General features: G+C 41.5%; 1 protein-coding gene and 1 long non-coding RNA gene across 18 annotated transcripts in view; one reads left to right on the top strand and one right to left on the bottom strand.

The window, feature by feature from the left end:
• ZMIZ1 (zinc finger MIZ-type containing 1) overlaps nt 1-21815 on the top strand; it is a 362912-nt gene that overhangs the window by 258683 nt on the left and 82414 nt on the right. The window contains exons 1-2 of one of the 17 annotated variants that reach the window (XM_049809844.1): nt 7370-7434; nt 8367-8440. The exons of 12 other annotated variants lie outside the window; for them this stretch is intronic. The gene's annotated coding sequence lies outside the window, so the exon portion shown is untranslated. 4 more of the 17 variants (XM_049809842.1, XM_049809841.1, XM_049809843.1 and 1 more) reach the window with 4 other exon arrangements.
• On the bottom strand, nt 5345-7380 carry LOC126042579 (uncharacterized). Its single transcript, XR_007507224.1, has 3 exons — nt 7278-7380; nt 6289-6760; nt 5345-6201 (listed from the first exon to the last, which is right to left on the bottom strand). It is a non-coding gene; the product is annotated as an uncharacterized LOC126042579 (long non-coding RNA).

The following is a 21815-nucleotide window of genomic DNA, read 5'->3' as shown; positions in this document are numbered from 1 at the left end:
ATTCCAGAATGGAAGCTTTCCAAGACAGTGATGCATAGCCACCAATTTGTAACTTTTCTTTTAATTTGTAACTTTGGACTTTTATCTATTTGTTTATTTATATAACTTCTCATATGTTAGATAAGGCGTCACTAAACATCTATATGCACTTTTGATGGTTTTCTAGATCCCACAGTTGTCTTGGAGAAAGTGACATTCAGTATTGTTTTCACAGATTATTTTTTTTAAATTAAAAAAAAATACACTGCATCTCAATTTCCTAATTTGAATGCTCTCACAGTTCACTCATAGCACAGAAAAAGGGCTCTGTCATTAACTTTCCTATGTATAGAGTGTAAATACTGTGGTAATGAAGATATACAGTCTCTTTACATCTTTTCTTATTCAATTTATGTTCCACTCCAGATGTTTGTATCACATATTCCTTCTCACTACTGATATCTTCCATATTTTAGTGGACTGGTTTTAAAAAGTAGTAATAAAAAAAATGATACAAGCAAATAGCCTAGCTTCCTTTCAAAACCATTTTTGGATTAGGGGCAGCTCAGTAAAATAAGACCAACAGGATTATGCAGAGGAGAGGACGACTGAAATTGAGCCAGAGCAGCCCTGCTCACAGCACTGCTTCGAGCAGGGGCTAGAATGAGAATTGTCAACTGGAGATTAATGCATGTACAACCCAGAAGGAAAAATTAAAGGAAAATAGTCACTGGGATTGAGTATTTTCATGGAGTGCTTATTCTTTTGAGAACTTAATGAGGAATATTCATACAACTTATATTTCTGAAGTATATTGCTAACAGTCAAAACAGCACAAACTGGATTTACAATGCTAAGAAAAGTCCAGGAGCCCTAGCAGGGCTTCTACTTTCCAAGCTTCAGTTTCATTTACTCTTCTGCATCCCTTTAGTCCTACACAGCCTCACAAGCTGCTGTTCTGATAGTTCTCTGCCTTCATTCAGTGAGACCTGATTAGGCTGCTGTCTCCAGAGCTGCCTCCTTATCCCCTTAAAACAGTTAAGCAGGGAGAGAGGAAGCTTAGCTGTAATTAACCTACAGCTTGCCAGAGGTGGGGCTTCAGCTACAACGCTCAATGAAAACAAATATTTTGACTGAGAATATAATCTTGAGCATCTAAAACAGAGCAGAAAAGTATGTTTTATTAAAGGGCACAGTACAGCTTTCTTAGAAAGAGAAGTAGTAATCCTTATTGCATTTGAAAGTCTTGGTTCATGTATAACAAAGTTTTTAGTTCTTTGCACAACATGTGAATGCTAAAAGATTAGTTTAGAACCTAAGGAAACAGTTGATCAGATATTCCTCCAAAGTGGTAGCAGGCTAAAAATGTCTAAACTATATGAGGAAAATTGGGCAGTTTGCAAGATGTGGTACAAAAATATTTAATTGAAAGTTAGGGGAAAAATATGGATGTTTTAGAAATCCCGATGATCATGCTGAAAAATTGGGTTTAGTATGGAAAGGGCTTCAGTTAATTTATATTTCTGTCTGATTTGAAAGAAGACATGTCATGAACTTTAGCCTAGGTGCCAAAAGAGGCACTGAAAGTGGAGACGAGCACTGAAGACGTTTGTGCCATGCTCCAGTTTACCAGGGAGTTTGAATGGAAGTATCTAAAAGTTAAGACATCTCTAAAATTTGGAATAACAATAAAGCTCCCATGTCACAAAAAGCAGTTTTTAAAACATTCATTAGTATTTGTAGCAAAATAGATACAGTACAAGAAGGGCAGAGCATCACAGGTGGGGTATGTTCCATCTGTCTTTAGAATTGCCTGATGGACAAGTCGGGGTGGGAGGGGGCAGCAGCAATAGCTCTGCTGCAGGTGAAATAGTGCAGGAGACAATTCTGAACTGATGCTGTCATTGTACAGTGATATTTTTTTTTTCTTTTTTTTCTGTTCTGTAAAGCCTCTCTTCTGACTGTCATCCTGCATTACAGATGTGATTTTTCCTTAGTGTACTTCATTCTTTATTTCTGCATGGTTTGGTTACTTTTGCTTCTTGGTTTTTCTGTAAAAGCATAGCTGTGAAAAGAACGAAAGATACGGACACGATGAATGTGGCTTCACTGTAATTCTGGGGTTTTTTTCCCCATATTTCATTGTAATTTTATAGATCTTTTTGTTTTCCTGCACATGGTGAAGACATTTAATCAAAAGGAGGAAGGAAGGAAAGAAATAGAGATTAGAAAATTGCAACATTGCATCTTATTAGATGGATTTAAGGTAGACCTTCTTTTCCAAAGATGATGGCAATTGATAGAGGTGTTTTTCATTGCTGTGCCTACAGGTCTATCCTGAGCCTCTGCACAGGTTTGAAGGAACAATTTTTCATAATGGGGTCACAAGAACATGAGTATTTCCGTGGTCTTGAAAGTTGAATAGGGCGTTAAGTATGTTTCAGAAGGTTTTGAGTGCTTTGGTACAATTGTTGTGTGCACTCAAAACAGCATTCAGTTTTTCCAGGTGTGTAGTTTTGGCTGGGATAGAGTTAATTTCTTTCTAGTATAGTATAGCTGGTATAGTGTTATGTTTTGGATTTAGTATGAGAAAAATGTTGATAGCACACTGATGTTTTCAGTTGTTGCTAAGTAGTGTTTAGACTAAATCAAGGATCTTTCAGCTTCTCCTGCCCAGCCAGCAGGGAGGCTGGAGGGGCACAAGAAGTTGGCACAGGACACAGCCAGGCCAGCTGACCCAAACTGGCCAAAGAGGTACTCCATACCATGTGACGTCATGCCCAGTATATAAACTGGGGGGAGTTGGCCTGGGGGTGCAGATTGCTGCTCGGGAACTAACTGGGCATCAGTCGGTGAGTGGTGAGCAATTGCATTGTGCATCACTTGGCTTGTATATTCCAATTCTTTTGTTATTGTCATTTTATTATTATTATCATTATTGTCTTCCTTTCTGTTTTATTAAACTGTTATCTCAACCCATGAGTTTTACCTTTTTTTTTTCTTTCTTTTTTTTTCTTTTTTTTTTTTCTTCCCCCAATTCTCTCCCCCCATCCCACTGGGTCGGGGGAAGTGAGTGAGCAGCTGCGTGGTGCTTAGTTGCTGGCTGGAGTTAAACCACAACAGTAGTCCAGATCAGAGGTCTCGCAAAACATTTAGCTACCAAGGGGGCATGCAAATGGTGGTCATGGGCAGCAGGAGAAAAGGAAATGCTGTTTACATTTTGTAGTTTTCCTACCTTTGTTTTATAAAGCTTGACAAAGAAGGGCATGAAAGGGTAAGTACTTTAGTCATAGTAATCTCTGCAATGTAGTAATCTTTGACTTAAACAAGAAGGACTAAACCACATAAAGGAGTCTTTTACTTTGCTTTTTTATGCTGGGTTTTCTTTGCACGCTTCTCTCTGGATGGAGTTGGTTTGATTCTGGAAAAATGGGTTATGCATGAAAGATACTTGATGCAGTCAAAGGGATTTTTTATCCCACCACCCACCCCATCCCCACACGCCCACCCCACCCCCCGAGTACATGGTTGGTTTCTGACTAGGATGCAGCCCTGTGATTTGTAATGACTTCAACTGACTCAACCTACTGTGAAACATTAGGAAAAATCCACAAGGCCACTGATCCATGTATTCTGTGTATTTCAACTACATAATTGTAAGCCTTCTAAAGAGTTTTTTGAATCCTTTGAATCAATAGTGAAATATATACATATCCAGGGGACTAATTCTTGGGCAAATAACCTGCTCTAGACAAATGTTGTAAGGAACTACCCTGCTGTGTTCAGCAGTGCAGCAAAACTCTGATGAATAAAGATTGGTCCCCAAGATAAACCTTTAAATCTTTGGTCATAGAAAATTTGCATTGCTGAAGGGTTATATTATGACTCAGTGGGCAATGACTGGTATTACAGCTACGTGAAGAGAATTTCCCTACCCATTATGTTTTATTCCTCTAAACAACTTTTCTGCCCTTTCCTTTGTGCACCTGTCATAATGAAATTACAGTAGAACATGATGAAGTCCCGCCTTGTACAGTCTACTTGATACTGAAGCATCCAAATGGGGGATTTGATCTCTGCCCCTCTGCAGCCTTTCCATCTTTTCCTGTTGGTGGTGTGTGTGTTTATTACAGGTGTTCATGTATTTGGTTCATTTTTTGCAATACCACCAGAGGGGCAGGGAGGGAGAGAAGCAAGAATTACACCCAAAGGCTACCTCACTTGAACTAGTTGAAGATAAGCATTGCGCCATTTATGTTGAGCAAAGGCACTTGGGCGTACAAATCTGTCCACATCATTATCTTGTTCACCATAAAAATTGGCGTTCCATGGGCGTGCAGGTCTGTTGCACCATCATGACTTAAGGATGGACTTCTGACTTTTTAAAAATACACTCCTTGAGAGAGAAGCATCTTGGCATGGAGAGCAAAGAGCAGTACCATATGGATGTGCTGGTGGTGATTTGTTTCTGTGCCAAGCGGTGACTGACAGGATTAAGATTTGGGAGGATTCTGATCAGTAATACTGCTTGGTGTTGACAACATAGGTTAAACAGACACATGTTGCTTCCTGTTTTGAGGTAAATGGGACTACTTTGAAAATCTTTCAAGTCTTCTCCTTAATCAACTAGAGGTGGCCCAAATAAGTGTCTGCTCTTTCCCCCCTGCAGGACTGAACGATGCCCCGACCCCCTGTCTCCCCTCCCCTGTGGGGCTGAGCATCTCACTGGCCCCACAGGAGAGCGGCCGCTCAGGACGCGAGCAGCCAGGCACACCACCAGACAGCGGGATCCCTGGGGCCTCCATAGAGCCACACAAAGCACGGCCAAAGAGTCTGCTCTCCCACCCCTGCATTTAAAAGGTGCTTCCCAGTATGGACCTGCTTCTCCCAGTAGTAGATGTCTTCAGTGAGTCTTGTTAATACTTATCACTGCCTGAGATAACCTTCTCTGTGATGTAATTTGACATACTGCTGTCAGTGGGGCTTAAACATAGTAATCTTTAAAAATGATTGGGAATTTGCCCTAGAGAAAAAACTGTTATGATTAATTTCTACAAATGATAAACCACTCCTTCTTCAAAATACTGCATGCTATGAAGTGTGATTTAATCCATTTAACTACAGAGCCTGATGCTTCTGACAACTGTGACTCAAATGTCATCACAGAAAGTGATATTTCAAGTGGCAGGGTGGGATTAGAAACCTGCTGAAGATTTGTCAAAGGAGAAGTAAGTACGTAATTTTTAGATAAGCGATTTGTCTACTCTAAACCACTTCCGCTGAAAAGACAGGCAGCTTAAAAGAGAAACTTACACTGTTACACTAGAAAGAGCATTTAATTGCAGAGGAGGGGGGGGGGGGGGAAGGCAATCCTCTTAGTTATGATGGTAGTTAGAAAAACGTAGGATACTGGGAAATATGAGTTTTATATACAGAAAAAAATAAAATTATTTTTTCCCTCAGAAGATAAGATTTCATTGAGGCTTGTATGAGGAAGGAGCCAGTCTTGATATTTGGGACCTCGCAACTGCCTAATATGTTATTCTTGTTGTTGGTTTGTGTGTTTTTTTCGAAATATGAAGTAACACCATGATAGCTTATGAACTGTGTGAAAAATTTGTAAATGCAGTAAAACCTGAAACAAGCACAAAAATGTACATTCTGTGTCTTACCTAGAATTTGTGTAAGGCTACAGTCAATTATAAGTTTCATTCACATCCACCAAGTCTGAACTCAGTGCGGTTACGTTAGTAGGGAATTTGGTCCTTGTTTGGGATTATCGACATACTTCTCTTACTTCTTTGCCAGTCCTCTAAAACCTGTGCTTGCTATTATCTATTCTGCCAGCCCAGCTGTGTAGTTTACAGCTCCTTAAAGCATCCCTCCACTCTGAAAGGCAATAAAACCAGTTGTACGGGGTTCTGTACTTTTCTTTTGTGTGACTGAGTCTCACATTTGATCAACTGCAATGGAAACTACATTCTTGTCTAAGGGTTTGTTGCAGCAGCCCCGTGGGTCTGCCTCTATCTCTGAGGAGGACCTAGCTGAAGGCTTGCCCGTGCTGTACGGGCTATCCGCTATGGATACTGGCCCAGCACTGTGTTTTGTACCACCTGTAGCAGCCATGTTGTTAAGAAATCTTCCTTGGGTCAGGCTTGTGCAGCTCAGAGATTGCAGAAGTATTCCGGAGGGCTTGGTTTGCAGTACCGCTTCATCTGATTGCTGAGGAGAAAAAGCAATAACCCTGTCTGACAGGCTGACCTTGAGCTCGTACGTCAGGAGTGGAAGTTGGGTGAAAAGCACACATACCTTTTACTCGTTTGAAGTGGATTCCCAGGGAAAAAAATGAACACGAAATCTGACAATGCTTTTTTGTGGAATCATCTTTCAGAGAAGAGCTGCTCTTTGATATCTGTGATAGTTTGCTGCTCGGATCTGTCATGTTGCAGACTCTCCCTGCTAAGGTGTTTATGAAGCACAGTTAAGTGACTGTAAGCATGGCAAGGAAAGCTGAGGCCATTTTTTTCGCTGAAAGGAATTTTGCTGGAGAGCCAGTGGGGTTTTTTTTTGTTTAAGTCCCCCTTTTTTGTTGCTTCTATTTTGTTTGCTCTTTCGCTGGAACCTGCAGGCTAGCTTCGCTGCAAAAGGGCCGGGTGCGCCTTTAAGAGGTGGAGGTGCCTTTGTGCAGGTTGTGCCGGGGAAGGAAGTGGCTCCGCACCGCAGGAGGCTGGCCGGAAAAGGCTGGTGCTCGGCTGGCCACAACTTAAACTGCCCGTTTTCCCTCCGAGAAGGAGCAAACAAAAAAAAGTCACATTAGCTTCCTGTTTGGGTTTGTTGATGATGTTGGTTTTTTTTCTTTTTGACACTGTCAGCTGAAACGCTGTCCACCAAAGGCTGCGTTGGGGCACGGTTTGAGATGTGAAACTTGTCTAGAACTCTTTCGCGGGCGGTGCTGAACTCGGAGCGGCGTGGGATAGGGGGATGCCGTTAGGAGCAATGGGCGGCCGTCAGAGGCGGAGGTCTGAACTCTTAAAAAAGACAAACAACTCCCCCCAAGCAAGCAGCCCAGGCAAGGCTGTCCCGCTGGTGACGGCGATGCCAGCTGGCAACCCGCAGCAGCCCCCCCGCCGCCTGCGTGCCTCAGTTTCCCCTCCGCCGCGGAGGCCAAGCGGGAGCGCTGCGCTGGCCGCTGCCGCTGCTCGCCCCGGGGACTACGGCCAGAAGGGCCGCTCCAGCGGCCTGCCCCGCCGGCCGCCCCGCCTCGGGCCCGGCCCGCCCCGCCGCAGCCCCGCCGGTACCTCCCGCCCCGGCGCGGGGGGCGGCGGCCGGTCCGGAAGGAAACTCCCGGCCGCGGGGGCCGCCCGCCCCGGGCGCTGCTCCGCCGCCGAGGCTGCTCCGGACGCTAATTAGCGTGACTAGTTTGATGGATTTAGTCAACAGCATTCAGCAAACAGGGTAAGGGGGATGCAAGTGTGTACGGTTTCCCAAATCTGAAGACGTTTCAGCCCCGTCGCCCTTAATGGTTTGTTGCGCGGACTCGAACAAGTGTTGCTTCCAATTAATTGATCCAGGGGATTTATTTTAGTATTTTGGCTGGGTGCCAGAGACGGAGGCTTTGTCCTAGCGTTTTAAGCACCACCCCTCCTTGCAAGTTTGAAATGTGAGCTGCCTGGGTGTTTTTTTTTTTTTTCCTCCTCTCTTTCTCTCTCTCTTCCTTCTGGCAAAGTGGCTGTGGCTGCGTGTGTGTATGTGTGTGTGTGTGTGCATGAGTATGAGAGAAGGAGGGAGAGGTGTAATGGGAAAGCAAGAGATGGATCACTAGAGACAGAAAAGAAAACCATCAATATCAGTAACATGCAGCTGAGGTGAGATTTTTCTGAGTGTTTGATTTTCTTAAAACCCTTTCAGAAGATTTAAAGCAGCCTTCTGCCATGCTGTATGCTGAAGACGTACTCCTAAGCAATGTCATAGGGATGCTTACATGTATATTGCCGTTTTAGGTCTGTTCGCGTACGTGTGAAGTTTTAAAGCTTAACCTGATTCTCTTTATTGTCTCTAGAGGGTTGTAGCTTGAGCACAAATAGCCTGTTGGCAAGTACGGCATGAGCCCATTAGCAAGACTCCATCTGTGATTGGTTTTGCCTGGAAACCGGGAGACAAGCAATGAATAATTGATGTGTGTTGTGCAGTAGCTGGACAGGCAAAGAGGAGAGAGAGAGAGAGGGAGAAACAGAGCAGGGTGCCCTCAGAGGGGGGAGAGCGAACAAGCTTGAAAATAGCTACTGGCTGCCTTGTGCTGAGATGAAGGCAACCCCGGCTGTCTTTGTTCTGCACTGGCTGGTTTCTGCCTAGAAGTGTTTGCAGACATATGTGGCCTTTCTCTGCAGCAGAAGCGAGGCAGGCAAGCAGAGGAGGGGGAGCAGAGGAAGACTAGGCTTTCTGAATGAAATGTAACTTGTGGGTAAGTTGGGTTCGGGGGGGGGGGGGGGGAGGAGGAAGGGGAGGGGAGGGGGCCGTACGTGTGTAAGCGGGGACGTGCGCGCGCGCGCGCGCTGGCCTCAGCCTGCCTGGGAGTCTCGTGTGTGTGCGCGTGTGCGTGTGCGTGCGCGTGTGTGCGCGCGAGCGGGGTGTGTGGGGGTGTGCGTGGGTGGGGGGGTGGGTGTGTGTGCCAGCGCCAGGGTGCATTGTGGGTAAGGCAGTGCTGTGCTGCGTGTTGTCGGAGGGGATGGCAGGCGGGCTCCGCCGGGAAACTGGGACGGGCTTGCGGACCGCCACCCGTCTGCCTTGGGGTTGCCCCCTGAGAGAGCTGGGGACGCGGGAAGGACGTTCCCGGCCTGCTCATTTAGCTGGACTTCACCGTCTTTTTATTTTAGGGGGTGAGCCGTTCAGATTTTAAAAGGATCTCGCTTATTGTGTCTGCAGTCGTAAAACCAAAAGGCAGCAGCAATTGCCAGTGGTGCTTTCTCCAACTTCAGCCTGTCTGGCACTGTCAAAACGTGATAAGCTGTTCCGCGAACAGCAATGACAATGCTGCTGCCACCATTTCATTTTTGCTGTCTTTGTAAAGACCTTGCCATGCAGAACTCTCATCTGTGGCGAGTGGTTTTAAAGAAGATCCCAAAGAAGTATTAGTATCGATGGCAGTCTCGGGTATTCGAGTTGACAAGTTTTTGCCCCTTGTGTTGGGTAGTAACAAGTGTCTTGTTTACCTCTTTGCCTCTGTAAAAACTAAAAAGATTATTCAATTTGCGTATGATTTATGGAGTTTTCAGAAAGTTTCAAGCTAGCGATGCCGGACTGGAATTTGGGAAGCTGGTTTATTCTTTGGTTTAGTTACTTGGATTAAAGCAAATAATAACTTAAAACTGAATAAAATGGCATAGATTAACGTACAGCAAAAAAAATGCAAGGGATCCGTACAGCTTCAGTGTTTGCAACTCAAACATTGACAGCGTGGTTTGTTGGGGAAGAGACTTGCTATTGTAGATAACAGCTCTTCGATCAGTAAAATCGCTGTGTAAAGTGAAATAGGCTTTGCCTAAAGTAGCATCAGTGATCCTGTGTCCACTGAAGTCACTGTCAAAACAAGTGTTGACTTCAGTCATACAAACTACTTCCACTAAGTTCAGGTGAGCCCATGGTAAGATCTGGCTGAAAATCCCTTAGTATCTGTCCACTTTTGATTAAATAAATGCTCTCTGTAGACAGATCTTGTGGGGTGAACTGGCCAATTTGAACCCCCGTTTATGACAACAACTTATCTTGGCTCATAAAACTACAGAAGATGATGTTTGTTCTGCAAATCTGTAGATTTGGGAGAGGAAAGTTACTGTGGAGACAGTTTCTTTCAAGAAGTCATGTCTCAATCAGGTTAAGCTAACCAGGTCATTAGGTTGGGATGACCTAAGAGAAACAATTAGCATGGCTGAAATCTACCTGGAAATGGAAGTACGTAAAATTAAGATCCAACTAAAATTGCTCTAGGTAACGTAACATTTCCTTTAATTTTCCTTCAAGTTAGAACTTTATTACAGTTATATTGGTAAGGAAAGTAATTATCAACAGCTAATCATGCATAAAAGTAGAAGCTCCTCTTAGCAGAGCAAAAGCATGTTTCCTCTGTGCTGTTAGCGATCTGCTTCGCAGGATTTTGTTCCTCATTTTGCTTAGCACTTAAATCAAGATGGCAGTTAAAATGCAGTTGCACTTGTGAACAAAAGTTGGGGTTTATGTAAATTTACTTCAGAAGAACTCAGTAACGCTTCAGTTTGAGTTTAAGCCAACAGAAAAATGTTGCCAAAGGCTCAGTTTTACATTTATTATTAAAATTTTGATTGAAAAAAATACTTAAGATTAATTTGATTCCCACCCACCCCACTTTTACCCCTTTCTGGAGGAGCCATCAGAAAATCTCTGGGGAAATATGTCTGCAAATACAGTGAAATTTCATGAGTAAAGAAGTAATCTGAATGTGTGAGATACAGTTTCATGGTAGCAATTGAAAATACTGATCACGAGAGGTTTGAAACTTAGTCTTAAACTGTTAATCTTGTGTAGATTGTAGTAGAATGGGTGCAAGTGTCAGATCTGTTTGTGTCAATGTCTCAGTGGTCCTGGCAGAAATATTGCTGTGTTCATACTTCAGTGAAACATATGCAGTCTTATTGGTATTACCTGTGCCAAAAGTAGCATTTAGTCCTGGAACCCTTATGCTGGATGCTCCAGGAACACCCAAGAAAGCTAGTCCCCATGTAGGGTGCAAGGGACAGCTGTTGGTTCCAAAGCAAAGAAGAAATGCGTGCAAACTAACGATGAGAGAATAATAGAGGATACTTTGGGCTCAATTAATAAAGAATTTGTTGTTGTAGTAACAGGTACTGTATTAATCACAGTGAGATAATTTAGAGAGAATGGTCTGGCAAAACAGGCCTTCTGTTGCCATAAAGGTTAGTATAGCAATTAGATTAAGAGAGTCTCTGAATCCAACCCCCCAAAACCCCCCAATTAGAAGATGTGTAACTAAGACAGTAGTGGTTTTCTATGTCACAAAGTAAGCTGAGGACACAGAAGTTCCCATGTTACCCTCAGTTGTCACTGGGGCTGTGACAACGCAAGGCTGCTTTCTCATGACCAAGACACCAGCAAGAGGGATATTACTTATCAACAGCAACGAAAAATCTTACTAGAGTGTACCCAGCAGGAAACTGTCACTCTATGGGATTTTACAACTGTAATTTCTGTTTTCTCTCATGACTAGAGAAAAGACAGAACATTTTATTAAACAGCAAAAGAGCTAACCAGGAGAAAACAAATAAACCCAAAACCTTACTATGTGGAACATTAATAAAATGATGTTCCAGAGATCTCAGTGAAGATGCTCTCCGGTTTTGTTCCTCTCAGCTTGAGAACAGAGACTGCCACAGGAAATACCTTCCTCTGAGGCTGCTCTTGCAAGTGGAACTTCTGTTTTATCTTGGGTGAAACAAGCAGAAGAAGCTGCTCTTAACAGACTGCCATGAAACTGCTTGTAAGCAGCTGGACAGCAAGGCTTTTGCTCAAGGGAAAAAAAAAAGAAAAAGTGGGGAAAAGTGGCTTCCTCCCAGTGCTGCTCAGCTATTACTTCATTGTACTTCAGAGCTATCCAAGCTAGAGCTGGATGATCTAATCTGAGTGTTAGAAGTCTGGCTGGGACATGTGGATAGCTGCGCAGGCTGAGCGGATGGTTTACTACCTCTGATACCTTGCAGGGTACGGCATATGGTTGCAGCATAGACATATCCTGGGGGTTTTAAAAATATTGCTGTAACAAATGACCCCACTGCCTGTCCTCTAAATTTCTTAGTTTGCTGTGGTGGTTTTCCTTATACTGCCTTTCCAGAAGAAATCATAAAGTTCTGTGAAAAAACACTAGACATGGCAGCTGTTTCACTGTACTGTGGAGTTAACTTTACTGACCAAACCAAACAGATCCTTACAAAAAATAGCTAGAAGTTAACACACTGGAAAAAAAAATTTGTGTTAATATCTCTTGACTCCTCTAACAGCAGGATAGGGACAAGAATTCCACCAGGTATACCTGCTTCTAAAATGCTTTAGCAAAAGGATGTTTATGCATATAAAACAGTTCAAGAAGTAACTAAAAATCGACTTCTTAAATATCAGAACAATTTGAAGTTACTGAACAAAACCTTTTAAATGGGAATGTAAAAGGATGAGCTAGCCTTCAAATGAAATGGATGTTTCAGTAATTATCAGAGGTACACCAATGTGCAATAAAGCAAAGCAGTAATAGCTTTTAAGGCATGGTGAAGAGTGCGTATCCGTTCACCATCAATGAGAAAGCAGCCAGCCAGTCTGGCACATACTTGGGCTCTTTCACTGAGGATTCAGTGAGGAGACAAGCCCAGCAAGAACACAGACAGGTTATTTTCCCCATTTTTAATTGGAAGTTCCCTGAAGAATTTTCTCCTTAAAATCAAGACAAGTTACAGTTACAAAATAAAATGAGTGACATTGGGACAGTAACTACTTCAGCAGTGTGGAAGGCTGCTGCTCAGCCTACCTATAATAACTATTAGACATTTCTGCAGTTCTTGACCTGGATCATTCTCAAATGTTTTGCGTTCTCTGGAGTGTGTTAGTAATCCAGATTGTTTGCTTGTTGGGGTTCATTCTGTTGACAGTAATCCAATGCAACCAATGGCAGTTTTACCTATTCCAGAAAAAAAGTTTATTTTGTTCTCAGTTGTCTTTATTAGTACCAATAAAATGTTCAGACACCCAGCTAAGTTCCTAATTCTTGTTGTTTATTATAACTGAAGTACAGCTCTCACCAGTTTGATGAATAACCTTTAATGTTTGTTTATCAACTACTAATCCTCTAACTGAATTTTCTTGTTAGTAGTTGGTGTTCTTTGTACCTCCTCAGTGCCCCTTACATCTCGTAAATCCCTTGAATTTCAGGAGGTAGGCAAGCTGGACTCTTGCCTGTGTTGATATCCTGGAAGCAGACAAAAACCCCCAATTGTTGGTAAATACGATCTCCTTAGAATGCTATTTGAATGTAATGCTGTACCTGGACAGGTTCCTTCTTTCGTGTGCTTATCATTAAAACTATTTGTACTGGATTTTCAAAATCATTCTGGCCTAACTTAGTGACAAATGAAGTAAGCAGAGCTTCAGCAGAAGCAGAACTAGGGCAATGTGCGTTGCTCATTAAAATCACTCCTTTACTTATATTCTTAGGTATCTTCTCTTACTCAAACCCAAGAAGGTAACAGAGAGCACTAATAGGAGATTGTCACGTGACTCTCTTCAGTACACAATTAGCTCTGCTAACCAGTTTTACTGACCTGTTGTTTGTTTTAGTGGTTGAATATATTTAACATTTGATTAATAACCTTATTTCTGCATTAGTAAGAAGTAGGAAAAGAAAAAAATGCTGTGTGGTTTTTTTGCTGCTTATCCATAATCTAGCCAGACTTCAAAGAAGGGTGTTAACAGTACTTTTACTGTCTTATCTACTGACACTATCCAACTGTTTAAGAAAGTTGAGTTGTTCAAGCATAGCCCTAACACCACGGCTTTCAGAGGAGCCTGTCATGATTTACTTATTCATACAGATTGCAGTGGCTTATGTAGTCTTGATCCTGCTTGATCTGCCAGCAGTATTTGCTTCTATTGATCACACGCTGTTATTTGACTGCCTTGAGCAGCTTGTAGGTCTCACTGGTTCTGTTAATGGGGTCTACAACGGATACTTTTCAACGTTCTCATTTTGTTGCTGTCAATAGTTTTACAAGCAACCTTCCCACTCAGATGTGCCACAGGGTGCCACATATATGCCACATGCCCTTTGCATTTTTTTATAAGTTTGGTAATACCTTACTGAACTTTGGTGCTGTAACTGGGGTTCTGTCCTGGTTTGGCTGTTAACTCTGATTTATAATGCATGTTTGGCAGTGTGTCTGGCTGTCATGTTTGGTTTTAAGTGTGCAAAAACTCCTCTCCTAGGTGTAATAAAATGGCATATATTTGGAAGTAAGCACCAGTCCTTCATGTCCCTATGTACCTTTTCATCCATATGCATTCCTACTGTTTTTCTAGCATTAGGGCAATTGAGAGGTTAGTCTGGAAGAAACTTCTAAGCCATGTCATCTTCTTGCATGTAGGCAAGCACTGTTAAATTGTGCTGTTCCAGTCAGCTTTCCAAATGGCTATATATGTTTTCTAACTGTTCCTCAGGGTTGAAATACTGTAATTCCTTAATTGACTGATTTACCTGAAAGGTCCTTCAAGTGACTATCTGAAGTAATTTGTGGCTGTCAAGAAATAAGCTTCATTAGACAGAAGTTGCATCAGAGTCAGGTTAAAAATGGAAACGTTCATGTAAGCTTTTATATGGTGTTAGTCCATTAGAAACCAGGGATTTTGATCTTTTTGCTAAATGACTTTATGGCTTGCAAATATACTTTTAAGCTCTTTGAAAAGTAGAAGCATAGGTGGTCCTTGTGTATTTGTGTTTCTGCTTTTAATATGACGATGACCTTCTTCTGGACATGCAGTTAAGCTTCTTTCTGTTATTTTTTGTGGCTCCTTGTATCATTTTCATAGCAAAATGGCCCAACAGATGGTGTTTGAGTAGAAAGAGGAGATAGCCAGTGACTGGCTTTTTGAAGAAGTATTTGAGATGGAGAATTAAGGGGGGCAAATGGTTTTACTTGTAAAGAACACATTTAATACATGATGATCCACTGTTTTCAGCCTTCCATACAGACATTTTTACGTTTGGTGAGACAAGGATGTTGGCTTTCTGGCTTGCCTGACATTCAGCAAGCTGCTTCTCTGTCTCTACATCTACAAAAAATATCAGGGCGTATTTTTTCTCTCATAGAGAGAGTTTTGGACTTAGAGTTAGTTGATCGCTAGTATGTAATACCCCATAATCTTAGATTATGTATTTTGCAATAAACAGAATAGAAGATACAGTTTATAATTTCTGCTAAGTTAAGAGTAGGTTATACGAGATCAGAAAAAGGAATTTTTAAGGCCCCGTCTTAAATGTTGATTTAAAAGGGCTCAGTTGAAGCACTCACGAATTACGTTGCAAAGGCAAAAATGTCTTTCTTGTTAAATGACTGTAATCTAAAATGTTACAGAGAGCTAAATGATTTATTGATGTCTATTTCCGAGGCATTTACCTGCACCTGTAGCCAGCCCATTCCATTTATTTTGGCTTGCTGACAAATTAGTAAGTTATTTGTATGTCAGATTTGGTCAGTAGTGAAGTCCCTCCTCCTTACATATTGAACAGCTTTTAATTTAATTCTTTGTGGTGTTGGCAATTTATTATCCAGATAGATGTCACTCAGAGGAGCTCTTTTAAAAAAAAAAAAAAGAAAAGAAAAACGTGAAGATCTATTTGTGAATATCCTCATAGTGCCTTATAGAAGAGAGTATGCAGAGCAGCCTTTTTCAAGCCTTGTCCACACACAGAGGCAATGATCTGTGCGATACCTTACTTTCTATTAAATAGTTTGGAATGTGAAATATTAGGTTTTATACTTAATGACTGGAATAAGGTTAACTTTGTGATTACGGCCGTTGTCATTGTATCTAGACGCCTTTAAGGAATGAGCAATCAAAATTACATGTTGGAGTTGCAACTGCATAAATGTGTTGCATAAATACTCTCGGGCACAGTTGAAGTGTGCGTTGCCACCTGCAGTGATTACACCACTGTTCTTGAACAAGTTTTGTGGGGTATTTAAGGCAAAATTATTGTGTCTTCCTAAATTGTTTTAACTGTTGGCTGGGATCCTCATCACCCTGAGGATCTCAGTGTTACTTTTCAAAGTCAGAATGCTATACTGTTACAGAGGCAATGGCAGGTTGCCTGACCTCAGCTGCCAGGATGTCTCTCTCCTGCCCTACTGCTCTGCTGTGGCGCTGCTGCTGCTACTGGCTGCACAGCAGCTGCTGGTGTTTCCCAGCTGAAGAGGACTAGTGAAATCTATTGTATGGGTATGTTTTCTTAACCTTAATTAATCCAGTCTTGCACTTTATGAATTTTAAGTAGCATATGAAATTTGGGCTTTAATATAGCAAAGAGGATTTTCATGTCATGTGAGCATGCCCAGTGCCGGCCATCCCGGCCACCTGATTCTGCTAGGGCTCCCTGGGACTGCAGTTGGTTGAAAGACCCAACTATGTGTTTTCTCCTCTCAAACAGCGCCATGGTTGCTAGTTAACATTGGTGGCACTGTACAGCTTGAAATGTTTTATGGTCTTACATCTACTTAACCTTTAATGTTTTCTGTCAACATCTATCATGACCTGGTGCCCTATGGTTAGTAAAATGTGCCCTTGCAGGCTGCCAGATACTGTAATGGAATTAGGCCTTTAAAATTATCAGACCTGTCAAAGGGGCTTACAATCCAGTGAGAGCTTTTAGTGGTTTCTTACCTCCACTTGAACACATATTTGACCTGTTTGAAGTGTTTTTTCATGCTTGTTTTGATTTTACTTCCTATTAATGCTTTTAAAACTGGGGCGGGGAGGAGGGGGAAGAAAAATTGTTTCCTGGGCATCTTTATGAGGAGTTTTCCTCAGTTCTGTCCCAGATGGTTTTTTTTTGGTTTCTTTTCTCTCTCCTGCACTTGTAGATTAAGCTCTGCAGATATTTCAGTGGGAACTTCTCTTAAGTAAGGGAATAAGGACACTTCATTATATGCATTAGTCAGTGTGCACCGAGGGCTGACACAAGTCAGGAGGGAATGTTAGGCTTGCTTTGGGGATTGGACTCAACATAGTGCTCACATAAGGTGCGGAACTGACACCTCTCGAAACGAATGTCCTCTTGCAGACCAAGTGTGGGAAGGACAGTAACACTGCAGTTATTCATATTTACCACTTTTGTGCTTTATCCTGAGCAGAGGATAGTACTAGAGATGCGAGATGGTTTACCTTTTGCTAGTTAGTTTTCAATTACCGGTGGAAATACTGAAAGTAGTTTGGTAGCACCTTGGTGGTCTCCCTGTGATTATAACACAGTGCTTGGTGGTCATTAAGACTGTGAGAGATTCTGTGATGTTTCTGAACTGAGAGATACTACATGGGTCATATCTGATAGAAATTGAAACTTGCAGTAGTGGAGGTGATTTGACCATGTTGCATACAGCCTGTAGCTGAGTTCGGCAAGTCACCTTATCTGAGTCTGTTTCCCGAGTCCCACTTCAGAGCAGTTTTCTGTCTTTGTGAGGTTGTTGCATTTGAGCTGCTTGCTTCAAATTGCTTCAAGTTGTTAATACTGCTTTTTTTAGTTAAAGGGTGATCCAACTTCGGCTTATGAAGTAGTGCCATGCTGACTCAGTTTCTTACCACCAGCAGGGTGATGCAAGGTGAGGAAAGACAATAAAGCTAATAAAATGCTGCTGTTTGAAAATACATCTTGTTAGAGACCTTATACGTAAGTGATAGAGGTAAATGCACTGCAGCCATTTCATTTGCAAGGAAAAGACCTGCTATTACAGAGACTTTTTTACATCTGCATTGTTTTCATACAGCACAATCAAGCAAGGTAAAAGAAAATGTGGTCCTGCTACTAAACTGTGTGTAGGCATTAGTCTCATAAATAAAACAAATTTTTTTAAAAAGTTTGGGTTGTCTGAGGTGACATTAATTGAGACAGATGCTGGAACAAATTGGCCTCTGATCAAGGAGGACGAATAGACAAACACCCATCCTCCAGGAAAGTAACTCCTGTTTAATGTTTTAGAGCAATTGCACTTAATACTAAACCCTGAGCTGGAACACTGCAAAATGTTGACACTCCTACAGTTACAGGTGTACTCTTTTCTTTGGCATACAAATCTCAAGAATCTCTCAGGGCCCCCACTGCACTAAGCAAGAAGAGATGGAGATGTAGAAATGAAATCAGTCAGCAGGCAGCCCTGGAGAGTGTCATGAGACGGGCTGTCCTTTCTGATCCAAGAGCTTGAGTATATTGATGGCTTATATTTTTACTTCATGACAGTCTAGTGAATGATCTCATCAGCTGTTGCTAGCAGATGCAAAAATGATGAGCTTGTGGTAGCAAGACAGACATGACACTGTTTTCTGTGCTTGTCTTGTGATACGAGTAACAGACTTGTCATCGACAGTTTTCTTTTTGAATAAAATTGTCTGCAGCATTTTGGAAGGGTTCAAAGTAGATTAGAATTAATTGCTTAGTGGAGGGAGAGGAGATGACCCCTCCCAGGCAGTAGCTGCCCATTGGTGAAAATTTGGGATTCTTTCTGGCTCCTGGGAAATGGATGTTTTAAAGGTTGTATAGCTGTGTTAAGAGGAAGTACCTGAACTGTTGCTTTCTATTTTCATGGCAAAGACATGATAACGGCTTGGAAAAAACAGGGAACAATGAATGTCTCCTTTCAGTACTCACTGTTGTTTATTTAGCTGGATCACAAAGACTTCAGATACCTACAATTTCATAGGTTTTTATTAAACAGCAAGGAAAAAGCAGTGTATGCAGTTAGGCAAGCAGCTTTCCGCAGTGGCCAGATTCATCAGTCCTGATTCTCTGCTGTGTTGTTCTTAGTGTCAAGTCAAGCAAAGCTGATGCAGGTCCCTGGAAAATGGAAACTTCTGTCAATGTTTAGGTTATTTTATCCTCAGTGTTGATTCCCAGTTGTGACGGTTTCTGTTACCAGTATGTTTACTTTGAGCTTCCTACTTCTCAATTATTTCTCCTGTAGGCAGCACACATGTGCCTAACCCATATGAACACGCTCAGAGTTTGCCTAAGTCATCCAAAATACTGGGTGACAGATACTTTACTTGAAATGTGCATTTGGTTTTCCAGCCATTTCGTCAGTTTAAGGATGTACAAATTGCAAAAGGTGCCAGGGTGACCCAAAGAAGATTGAAATGCGGGAATTTATTTGAATGAGGCAGAGCCTGATTATAAAATAATTTGTATGAGTTAAACATTTCTTGTTCTAGTGGAGTCCTAAGTAGTAGCCTGAGCATTTCCTCTGCAGCTCAGTTCTGCCTACTTTCAACTCTGTGTTTAATATATAATGGCACTTTCCCCTAACATTGCCTCACTTATTGCTTCTGTGCCTGCATTTGTGCAGTACCCTGTCAAAATGTCTGTCTAACTGCAATATGAAAGTTAATGTCTTAGTGTGAAAGTAATATTTATTATTCATAGTCTTTACACTGAAATGTCTCTGTATTTGTTGATCTTCACAAAGCATGTCAAACAGCTGGTAATTTTTCAAAAATCGCACTTTAGATAGTGCTTGTTACCTTAAACCGAAGGCTAATTGTGGCTCTTGGTTTTCTATCAGTGGAATCACCATAAGCCACCCTTCTAATTTATGCCATTTCAAGCTGTTGTACAGTTTCACTCATAGTGTTTGGCAAATTTTTCAAAGTCTTCTTCAGAGGACTTTAGATTGTTAACAGACTAAGGCATTTTTAAAAATTTTTACCAGTTGTCACCATCTAAAACCGGAGTCTACAGTTGAGTTTTCCCATATGTATTTTCATTGTTTGCATAATCTGTTTTGAGATCAGTTTTGCATGAATCAAGGACCCGGAGCAGGGGGGTAGGCATCTAAGTGGGTCTCTCCAGAAGCTTCTGCTGCAGATCTCATTGATGATTAAGATATTTCTAGCCTGTCCTTAACTCCCCTTTTTCTTCCTGTTACACTAGAGATTGAAGATTGTGTTACATACTGCATGAGTAGTGATATCTACATATACCAGTATTGACTCCAGTGGCAAAATAATACATAATCAGATTTCCTCCAATGATGGTAATTACTCTCTTAAAAGTTGGAAGATGGCTCTACCTGTGTAGGAAATAGAATAGACCTGTGTTCTGGTTTGACAGTACTGTAAGTAAGTGGGGAAAAGAGAAAAAGGAGAGAGGGGAAGAAAAGTTTACCAAACTAACAATTCTTTGGTAATTATGGAATTACTAACATTTTAATTTTAAGTTAAGCTTCGGCTGCAGTAAATTAGCCATCAGGCTGGTAACTTCTGCCCACCTTGTATGACCCCTTCATGTTTTCCTCACAGAGCTGCAAATGCTTCCCTTTTTGTAAGCTGAGCTCTGAAAATTTATCTACTCTCCCCTGAACTGCAGTTTTGCATGACGTGAAAGTCATGCACCTTTCAGGAGATAGTTTGTTACTTGGTTTTAGTGATTTCTCTGAAACCTGGAAGAAAGGCATTAACCTACAGTGATAAGGAGTTTTGTGGTATGGGGATGAGGTCATCTGAAGTGGCATCTACACGTAAAATTTGTGTGAGCATGGAAATGTCATTAAGGACTGTACTTATTTACAGCTCTCAATACAGGCAAAAGTGCTAGGGTAGGTATAGTTCTACAACAAAAATGGCCTTTTGCTGATGCAGCTTGTTTCACTCAAGGAATTAGTATAAGCTATAAGCTAGCAAGATCACTTTGCTGATACAGACTGTATTTGCAATAGGCACGTATATCAAACTTTCTGAGGGTGGTTGTGCTGGCAGAAATGAAACGGTTGGAAGGAATAGAAGAGGCAAGAAACATACTCCTGGAAGTAGCTACATCTCTTACTGCTTATGTGAACTTTCCAACCTTTTCACTAGGCACTGTTTTCTGGGCAATGCTCTGTTGTTATACTGCGTATTGAAACTCAGATTGTGCCTTTAGTTAGTCAGTGTAGTTAGTATGGAAATGTATTGGTAGTTTGTGAAGTCTGTAGGGGCGTATGTTGTAGCAAATTTGTTTCCAAAGACTCTCTCCTGGATATTCTTCAATATCTCCCTCTGAAAGTCCTCTTCCCCATAGCATCATTTTTCTTTGTGTTGTGGATCATCCATGAATAACAGTAAACCTGCCTAGTCTACAAATTCTGTAGGGGAAAAAAAGGCTGGCTTTTAAAGATTGGTATGCAGTTGAACTACACCAAAACGTTATACAGTCATTCATGAGAGTCTTCTCAGCATTATGGAAATCCATAAATAAAGCTTTATGCCTTGAGAGGTGTCTTTAGGATCAGTCTGATGCAGACCTGTATGTAACTCAGAGGTTTCAGTCCAGAAGGGCTTGATCCCACCCTGAGTTTCATTTTGAGTTTCAGATTAAAAGAACTATCGAAGAAATTATGAACTCAGTTTAAGTGGGCTTGGCTTCATTAACAGCAACATCTTCCGTATTCTTCACTGGATTTGCAGTTGCCCAAAACTGTTGACCAAAATGCATCCCAACCCCTCTTGCTCTTTCAGCAACCTCAGCTGTGTTTCCTTTGATAATTTCCTGAAGAAGCAGTTTAGCCTGGTTTCAGTATAAAAATATTCAACTCTAGCTCTCAGTGAAAACTGGTTTTCATATATTTCCAAGGCTGCTTGGTCGGTTTTTTTTTGCTCTTCCATGCAGTGACCTACCCTTTGGAGAGAAATTGGGACTTGCTAGAGCAAGGCATATTTGCAACTTGAGCAACTCCTGTCTAAACCACATCTGTGAGCTTTTTGTAAATGAATTAAAATGCAGTTAGGCCTTTTACACCAAAATTCATGTGGTCCATTTTTTCCAGCCAAATGTTCTTTAACTGTATTTAGAAGATCTGTTCAAAGATAAATATTGCTGCTGGTCGTCTTTTTCCAGTGTTGGTTTGCTTCTGTAGAAATGTGATCGTTTATTTTTTTAATTACCTTTTAGGTTTTCACAAATAAACCAGTATTTGGATCCAATCACAATAACATGGGACAACCTCTCTCTATATGCTGGCAATTTAAGTGTAATAATTATTTCTAGTATTTGATAATAGCTTGTCTGGAAT

The sequence above is a fragment of the Accipiter gentilis genome, chromosome 9 (assembly GCF_929443795.1).
Source record: "Accipiter gentilis chromosome 9, bAccGen1.1, whole genome shotgun sequence".
Lineage (NCBI taxonomy): Eukaryota > Metazoa > Chordata > Aves > Accipitriformes > Accipitridae > Astur > Astur gentilis.
This window is presented reverse-complemented; position numbering and strand designations above follow the sequence as displayed.